Consider the following 8,897-nt stretch of genomic DNA (forward strand, 5'->3'; position numbering starts at 1 on the left):
ACTTGTAATGTAATTGGTACCCGCTACCTACCAATAGACTCCATAACTGCTAGCTGATCAACAGATGTGGCTATGGAACCTCTATGTGGATCTTAGGCTTTCGTAAATTAATTGTTTTTAAAAATTATAAAAAATTGGGTAGTTAATTTATTAAAGCTCAATATCGAAAATACTAAATTGAATCATATATCTGTTGTAGATATCAAACAATCAAAACGCAAATCAAAACACTTTCTTCTTTGTTGGAGAGGGATAAACTCAAAGTTCAAACTTCCCAAAATGACACCGCAATCTGAGAACTGTTCTCAAACATAAATGGAAGTTGAATAAAGTTTAGAACCCATATCCTTTCTTCCTGTTGTAACAGTTGTTGCTGCTCAGCAAAATGCTTATCAAATGTTGTTCGATGATCAAGAAGAAATAGGATTGAAGGGTGAAAAATAATAAGCCGAATACTTTGTGGAAGGAAAATGATAAATCATTTGTTAGGAAAAATATTCCACCTTCCAAGAAGTAAAGCCCAACAAAAGACGCCGAATGTTTCCATTGTGGAAAGGTTGGCAATTGGAGAAGGAAGTTGTCTTATCTTCCAATTTGAGCTGAGAAAAGGAACGCTGATGAGACTAGAAAATCAGGTATATTCCATATATAGTTATATACTTCTTCTAGTGATTCCTAGATCTTTGTTAACTGGTTGTGGCCTTCACACCTGTAACAATATGAAGGGAATGAGAAGAAGTAATAGACTGAAGAAAGACACACTGGATTTGCAAGTAGGCAAGGGGGATCAAGATTTTGTTAAAGCTATTGGTACCTCTGAACTTACTTCTCTAAGTGGTCTTATTGTTTTGTTGGAACAATAGCATTATGCTCTCAATACTGCGAGCGACATAGTTTGAAAGATGTTAGTATTGAACTTACATTTACACACTTAGGTATTTCAGTTTCTAAGGATAATATATTTATGTTAATACCTATCCACGTGATGGTATTTTTGAAATTGATATGCATAGTATAATTTCAAATGAGAATTCTGTGTATACCTACATCGCCAAAGTCTTCAAGCAAGACTTGAATAAGACTTATCTATGACATTGTCATATTGGTCATATAAACAAACAATGCATTTTAAAACTCCAATCTAATGGACTTTTAGAATCAATTGACTCTGAGTCATTTGAAGTATGCGAGTCATGTTTATGTGAAAAGATGACAAATGTTCTTTCTCCGCTTTAGGTAAAAGAGATAAAGATCTTTTAGGACTAATACATACTGTTGTATGTAGCCCTTTAAGAACAATGTATAGATTTAGTTAATTTTACTTCATTACATTTACTGATGAGTACAGTAGCTATGATTATGTTCACTTGCTGAAACATAAACATAAAGCTATTTTAACATTCAAAAGTATTCCAAAATGAAGTAGATAATCAGCTTGGAAAGACCATTAAAGCACTTCGCTCCGATGGAGTAAGTAAGTTTATGAGTCAAGAGTTTTTTGGACCACCTAACGAATTGTAGGATTGTCTCATATTTCATTCTACCTTACACACCACATCACGATGGTGTGTATGAGTAAGAGGAATCGAACTTTACTTGATATAGTTTGATTTATGATGAGTCTGATTTCTCTACTATCGTCTTTTAGGGATATGCATGAGAGTCTGCTGCAGGCATACTCAATGTGATTCTAACTATGAAGGTAGAAAAGACACCATATGAGTTATGGCATGGGAAGAATCCCAAGTTGTCTTATCTGAAAGTCTAGGGTTGTAAAGCGTACGTGAAGCATGACACTTCAAACAAATTAGAACCCAGAACTATCTAATGTTACTTTGTACGATACATAAAGGAAACAATGGGTTACTACTTTTACTCCCAAGCTGAAGACAACGTATTTTCTGCTCGGTCTGCTGAATTCCTGAAAAGAGATCTTCTCTTACAAGAAGTCAGTGGGAGTAAAGTAGATCTTGAAGAAATTCAAGTACTTTAAAGTAACATACCTTCAGTAAGCACTAGCAATCCACACGTTGAAACTGAGTGCACTGTTGGTGAGCCAGAACGTGTTACACCTGCACTTTATAGATCTAGTAGAACTCATCGGCTTATGAGGTTTAATTATCTGATTAATTCAGATAAACCTCAACTAAGGGATTATGATGAACCCTCTAGCTGCGTGAGGCCATATCAGATCATGAATCTGAAAATGACTAGATTCTATGAATACAGATATGCAGTCCATGAAGGATAATCAAGTATGAGACTTGATTGATCTTCTACCCAATTGTAAGACAATGAGTTAAAAATGGGTCTTCAAAGGAAGACTGATATGGACGGTAATGTAAACACTTTTAAAGCTCGATTGGTGACAAAAGGTTATGATGAAAGTTTTTCACCAGTCGCGAGCCTTAAAACAATTAGGATACTTATTGCCATGGTTACTTTTCATGATAATAAAATATGGCTAATGGATGTCAAAACCTCTTTCCTAAATGGCGACCTAAGCGAGGACGTATATATGGTTCAGCCGAAAGGGTTTATGAATCCTAAGCATCCTAATAAAGTATGCAAGCTTCTAAAATCCATTTATGGATTAAAGCAATCATCCAGGAGCTAGAATCTTAAGTTTAATAAGAAAATCAAAGTGTTTAATTTTTCTCAAAACCAAGATAAGCCATGAGTTTACATTGGAGCTAGTGGGAGCAGAGTAGTCTTCTTGATCTTATATGTTGATGACATATTACTTATTAGAAATAAGATTCCAACTTGCAAGATGTCAAATCTTGGCTTGGAAAATGTATTTCCATAAAGGATCTTGATGAAGCTACTTATATTATTGGAATAAGGATCTATACAATAGGTCCAATTGGCTTATTGGTTTGAATCAAAGTAAATACATTATCTTGTAGAGATTTAGCATGCAAAACTCCAAGCATGGAGCTTTGCTAATGCTTCGGCTATATGATCCATTATGTATGCCATCATATATACTATACTCGATGTTTCATTAGTTTTGAGTTTGACGAGTCATTGTCAACATAATCCAGGTGAAGTATATTGGATTGTTGTTAAGAATATTCTTTAGTATTTGCAGAGTACTAATGATATGTTCTTGGTTTACGGTGGTTTGGAAGAAGAGTTAAGTATTAAGTTTTATATTAATTCTAGTTTTCAAACTGATCAAGATGATTCTTGATCCAGTCACGTTGTTTCTTTGTCATGATGGGCAAGACAGTTGATTGGAAGAGCTCTAGGCAGAGCACTATTGAACAATCTACAACAAAAGCAGAATACATTGTTGACTGAGAAGCTGCTCAGAAAGCTATCTGGATAAGGAAGTTTGTTGTTATACTCAGAGTAGTACACAACATTTAATCTTCTATAATATGTATTGTGATAGTTCGAGTGTTAATATACTTTTGAAAGAATCACATGTACATAAAAGTATCTGGCACATTCTTCAAAAGTTTGACTACATTCATTAAGTCATTAAGAGGAATGATATTAGTATTCTTAAAGGTTAGTACAAATGATAATGTGACTGACCCGTTCATGAAGCCTATGATGCACAACAAGCATGATGATCATTCTAGTAATACTGGACTTCGTTATGCTGCTGATCTTTTTCATTTGTAATTTTAGTATTTGGATATTTTTGGAACATTAAGCAGTTTTATATTAATGATTTGATATATAGTTGGTATGATCGTTTTCATTTATATCACTGTGTTCTATATTAGCATGTTTAATCCATGAATAATTGTTGATTATTCAAAATCTCCATAATCGGTCATGTTATGGGAATAACATGAATTAAGATTAATGTGAAATTTTGGTTATATTCATTGATGATGAATAGTTAACTTGTTGAGACCAATATTCATATGTATTCATTGATGATGAATATTGGAATGACCCAACCATGAGATGTCACTACATGGATCGTAGTCAGTAGTAAATCTTTTAGTGATTATGTTTTTGTGTCCTTAGACTTGATATGCACGTCCGTCTTGATGAGTGTAGCATTGTATTTTGATATGGTTAAACGCTGTCCTGAATAAGGCTGTTATAAAGGCCATTATTGGGTATAATGTAAAGCTCGTGATAGACACGTGTATGCAATATAGGATTTGTTCCTCTAAAATGTTTGGAGTTAGATACTTTTTGAGCTCCTCGATGAATGAATAAGATATTTGTGTGGCCGCACTCAGATATAATTAAGATGATACTTAATTAATTTGGTGATCTAATTCAGTTCTAAGATCGAGAAACAAAATTGTTAAACAAATGAGAATGACCGATGATCCATATCTCAAGTTTAACTAAAGTATCTGAAACAAAAGGACGAATGACATTTAAAACTTACCACAAACAGTTTCGAGAAACTACCTCACATGAATTTGGTGACAATGACGTGTTGCTAGATGCTTACCATTGTTTGTATAGTTACTTGGTGTTGTGTCATGCACAAGTGAGAGTCTGTAGGATTAATGTGCAAGGTACAACATATAACTATATGGCCAAATTCATTTGAGCCTTCGGGGTCACAAACATATACACCGAGACGTCAAATAAAATATGTATATGATGTATATATATTACTAAAGTAACAAAATAGTAAATCGAAATTAATTCATTTACTATTCATATGAATAGTAAATGAACCGAAATTAATTAATTTACTATTCACATGAAAGCGACATGATAGAAATTATTAATTATAAGTTACATAACATACCCCTAAAGTATTTGAGAAATACGACTTTTTAAAACCAAATCCAACGAAATATAATATAAAAGGGAATCAAATATTTGCAAGATTTTGCAATATTTTATTATACCGAATTTTGGATTCGTTTTACAAAAGTCATTTAACTTATTAAATTTCATATATTATATATAATATATATGGATATAGACTATTTTTATAATGTGAGAAAAAATGAAAGAAAACAAAAACACACACATTCTTTGTTTTCGAGTTAATTTTTGGTTCATATTGAAACCATATACGGAGGATTAATTATTATTATTTTATTAATATAATTGGATTATATTAATAAGTTACTTGGGGTTGGACTAGCATCCATTGACGGTCGTTTGAAGTGTAGTGTGGACTATCCAAAGAGACGGTCATACTTTTGATCGTAAGTTTCTCTCCTTCAATCAGTTTCTTCAAGAAATGTATATCGTTTACTCACTTTGTGAATTACATATTTTGACAATCATTAGTGGTGTAATTGGATCATTGGGATAAATTAATCGTGTGTATGTTTCATTAAATATATGAATATATAATCTTGTAAATGTTTTTACGAAATAATAAAAGATTATTATTTTAACTATCCGTTCCGTTAATCTGAAATTGGTAAAAGTACACCCGGTTTTCCAACAGTATGTTGTTTGCAAAAAACAAGTCTAATAAGTTAATTCGTTCATTAAGTCATGTGTATGTATCAAGTCTTATTCTGTTGTTGCTTACATATGCAAAGAAGTATAATCTGATATTTGCAAAAAAACAAGTCTAATAAGTTAATTGGTTCATTAACTTGTTTTTACTTTGCTTGTAACGTGTTCTGATTATAATTACTAATAAAAGTGTTGGCCTGCACATTAAGATTAGTTAGTAATTATGTTGCTCTTAAAAATTAGCTTTTCACTTTAATTTTTGTAGTTGATGTGTAAGAGACATTGGGTCTAACACAATATATATACATTTATGTATCACAAAAAGTAACAATAGTAAATATAACACAAAGCTAGCAAGTAATGATAAATTTGGGCAAATGACAACAAATATTAGAATCCATTTATGTATCACAAAAAGTAAAACAATTAGTCACAATAGGAAATATAACATATACACTTGTTATACACTCTATCAGTTCAATACAGATAATCAAAAATGACTTAATGTCCGGTGAATTCTATCAAAATATAGAGAAATAAAATCGAGATAGCTCCACCTTAAACGTCATAACTAATTATATTCATGAATTCATTCAAGGAGTTGGCATCAAAGTCTCACGCTAGAACTCTATAAAAATTAATTTTAGTACCATGATCACCTTTAAGTTGATCGGTCATCTTCGTTACACGTTCCTCTACTACCTGATAACAAAAGATATTAAAAATCAAGATCAATGCAACTATGAAACTAAACAAAGTTGACTATACATATATGATAACTTTACATCCAACTGACCCACCCAATTGGCTACCTACACGCAATAAAGTGAGTGAGATAAGCAAAAGAGACAATGAATTATGAATGATTTTAATGCATGTACACTCTTATTTACGTTCTTAAAAGAGACAATGAACTATGAATATGAATGATGAAGCAACAAATTAATATCACCAAAAAACTTGAGGCAACTTAGATATTTGATTGCTTATTGCAATTCAAATAATCAATGCAGTCTCATGAACGCGCAAAACAATCAAGACTTAGAGTGTATGGCACCCCAGTTAATCAACCTTTACCTATAATTTTTAGAAAAAAAGTGGAAAGTAACCGAAACAATAATGCAGCCTAAATGAACACACAAATCAACATTTACTTAAGAATTATATTCAACTAAATACTACACAATAATTTTACGAAAATCATAAGTACCTATATGTAACAACTCATTAAGAACAATGTATGCGAGTACCAAACTAATTGAGTGTATGTAACAACTCACTAAGGTTAAATTAAAGAATATATGCTAGAACCAAACTAATTGAATGTTTTTGTAACATAAATTCACACTGTGTAAAATGTGCTTATACATACGAAGTTGTGAATCGGTACACATATATTTAGTTATTATGTAATTTTGTTTCTTATTCTTATTTATTAAACAATGAAGTATGAATTAACTATTTGAGCCTTTGAAATCAGTAATAACATTAAGAACATATGACAGCCATATAAATTCATGTTTTCAAGCCGAGTTAATAACATTAAGAACATATGATAGACATGGTCATGTTTTCATACAGAGTTTCAGAACCCCAATTAGCGACTATGTAAGAGAAATGCTTACAACTTAATACATGTAGCAATTAAGCTCATTCAGAAACTCGTTAGCAGGAAATAAGTTAACCAATGCAAGAAACTGCAATAGCTATAATTTCTTTTCAATCATATACCCTTCCCAATAATAATATGATTTAAAGAAGCAAAGCGTGATTGAAAGTAACTAATGGACAAAAGCTCCCACCTTTCAACAATTGGTACAAAATTTTCAATGTGTGACCCACCCAATTTGCCACATTTGATAAACACACAAGGTTCTTCTTTAAACGAATTAAGATACCTTTGAGCATACAATTTCTGATATTTAAACTCCTATTTTCTTATCTTCAATAAAATTTGCATGTATCTCATCATATACGGAGTATGTGTTTTCTTTGAAAACAAATGAGCAATAACAAATAGTTAGGCGAAGTTAAAGCAAGACATAATTACATACAATTCTAAGCGATAGAAGTTCACTAATAATTAAACCTAGTTGAGCCATCTGGAGTTACTAACCATGGACCTATCACAAGGTTCTGGTGAAGTCGGTCCATTTGGACCCTATATGTTCATATGCACATAACCATAAAGCACTCCTGAAAAACGCTTATCTGCTTATTTGAGAAGAAATAGGCACTTTAAAATAATGATGTACATACCTACCTATTTTTTAAGCACATATGCACAAGACGATCAAACTATGAGAAAGGACTTAAGAGCTCAACACGGTCATTGCACTTTAAACATAAGATTTATGAAGTAAATAATGTAACAATTTAATAAAATATAAATAATGCTAAAAATGAGAACCTGCGTCGTCTTTGTTATCCTTGACCCTTTCCAACAATGCACTTCAAGCACACTCAGCAACCTACACTACATGAACTTTGGGACAACTTGCACACAATTTGTAACGAATGTCATTCGAGTTATATAAAGCGGTTTTATTGTTATAATTAAAATCAGAAAACTATAAATATTCAAACACATAAATATTAGGAATCTTCAGTACTATAACAAATGTTGTCACCTATGAAACGCTGTACTATAACAAATGTTGTCACCTATGAAACGCTGTACTATCATATCAACTAAAGATTGATTTTTTTTTTTCTAAGAGGTGTTTATTAGTCTAATTATTAATTTTTACTACAGGGGCTAATGCTAAAAACCAAAAATGATAGTGAAAAGATTGCTACTCTGTACATGATATACATAATGAAAACTATAAATGAAAATGAAAAGATTACTCCTTTAAATCATGCTAAAAACTTAAATGATTAACTGATTCCTAAGAGATAAGGGTTCAAAAATACACAACATAATCATCAACGATCGCCGAAGTTATTTCTTTTAATTGATTAATATTCACTAGAACGATCTCATAGATATCCAAAATAACAATGAAAATCACCAACTTGTGTTCTTATCAATTCGTCGGTGATTTTTTGCGAAATCGATTCTGTTTTCTCATGAAATGTCGACGATTTGGGGTTGACGCCTAGTGGATTTTGTTGAATGTGTTTACAGATTGATGTAGGTAAAGGAAGATTCAATGGATTAGATTGTCGTTGATTTGGGAGGATTGAGTTTTTTTTTTTCATTTGAGAGAAAATTAGGGTTCATATGTTGTATTTTGTTACGAATGAGAAGCTTCATCAGTAACCCTTATTTTTTTTAGATTTGTCCCGTGTTTCTTATCATATTGAGGGTATATTAGTCTCTTTAAAAAAAAAAAAAAAAAAAAAAAAAAAAAAAAAAAAGATTATGAGGTCAGACATGGAACATGGAACTTTTAATGATCTTGATTACATAGATCCTTCAAATTGAATGACTAGGATTAGTGATTTGAATTTTAAATAATTTATTTTTAACTTTGTTATTATAA

The 8,897-nt window shown here is 31.5% G+C and overlaps 1 long non-coding RNA gene across 1 annotated transcript; it reads right to left on the reverse strand.

Annotated features, from left to right (window-relative positions):
• Positions 1-5,846: 5,846 nt before the first annotated feature.
• On the reverse strand, positions 5,847-8,636 carry LOC139858503 (uncharacterized). Its single transcript, XR_011762972.1, has 3 exons — positions 8,074-8,636; positions 7,820-8,039; positions 5,847-6,111 (listed from the first exon to the last, which is right to left on the reverse strand). It is a non-coding gene; the product is annotated as an uncharacterized lncRNA (long non-coding RNA).
• Positions 8,637-8,897: the final 261 nt, after the last annotated feature.

The sequence above is a fragment of the Rutidosis leptorrhynchoides genome, chromosome 7 (assembly GCF_046630445.1).
Source record: "Rutidosis leptorrhynchoides isolate AG116_Rl617_1_P2 chromosome 7, CSIRO_AGI_Rlap_v1, whole genome shotgun sequence".
NCBI classification, from domain to species: Eukaryota; Viridiplantae; Streptophyta; class Magnoliopsida; order Asterales; family Asteraceae; genus Rutidosis; species Rutidosis leptorrhynchoides.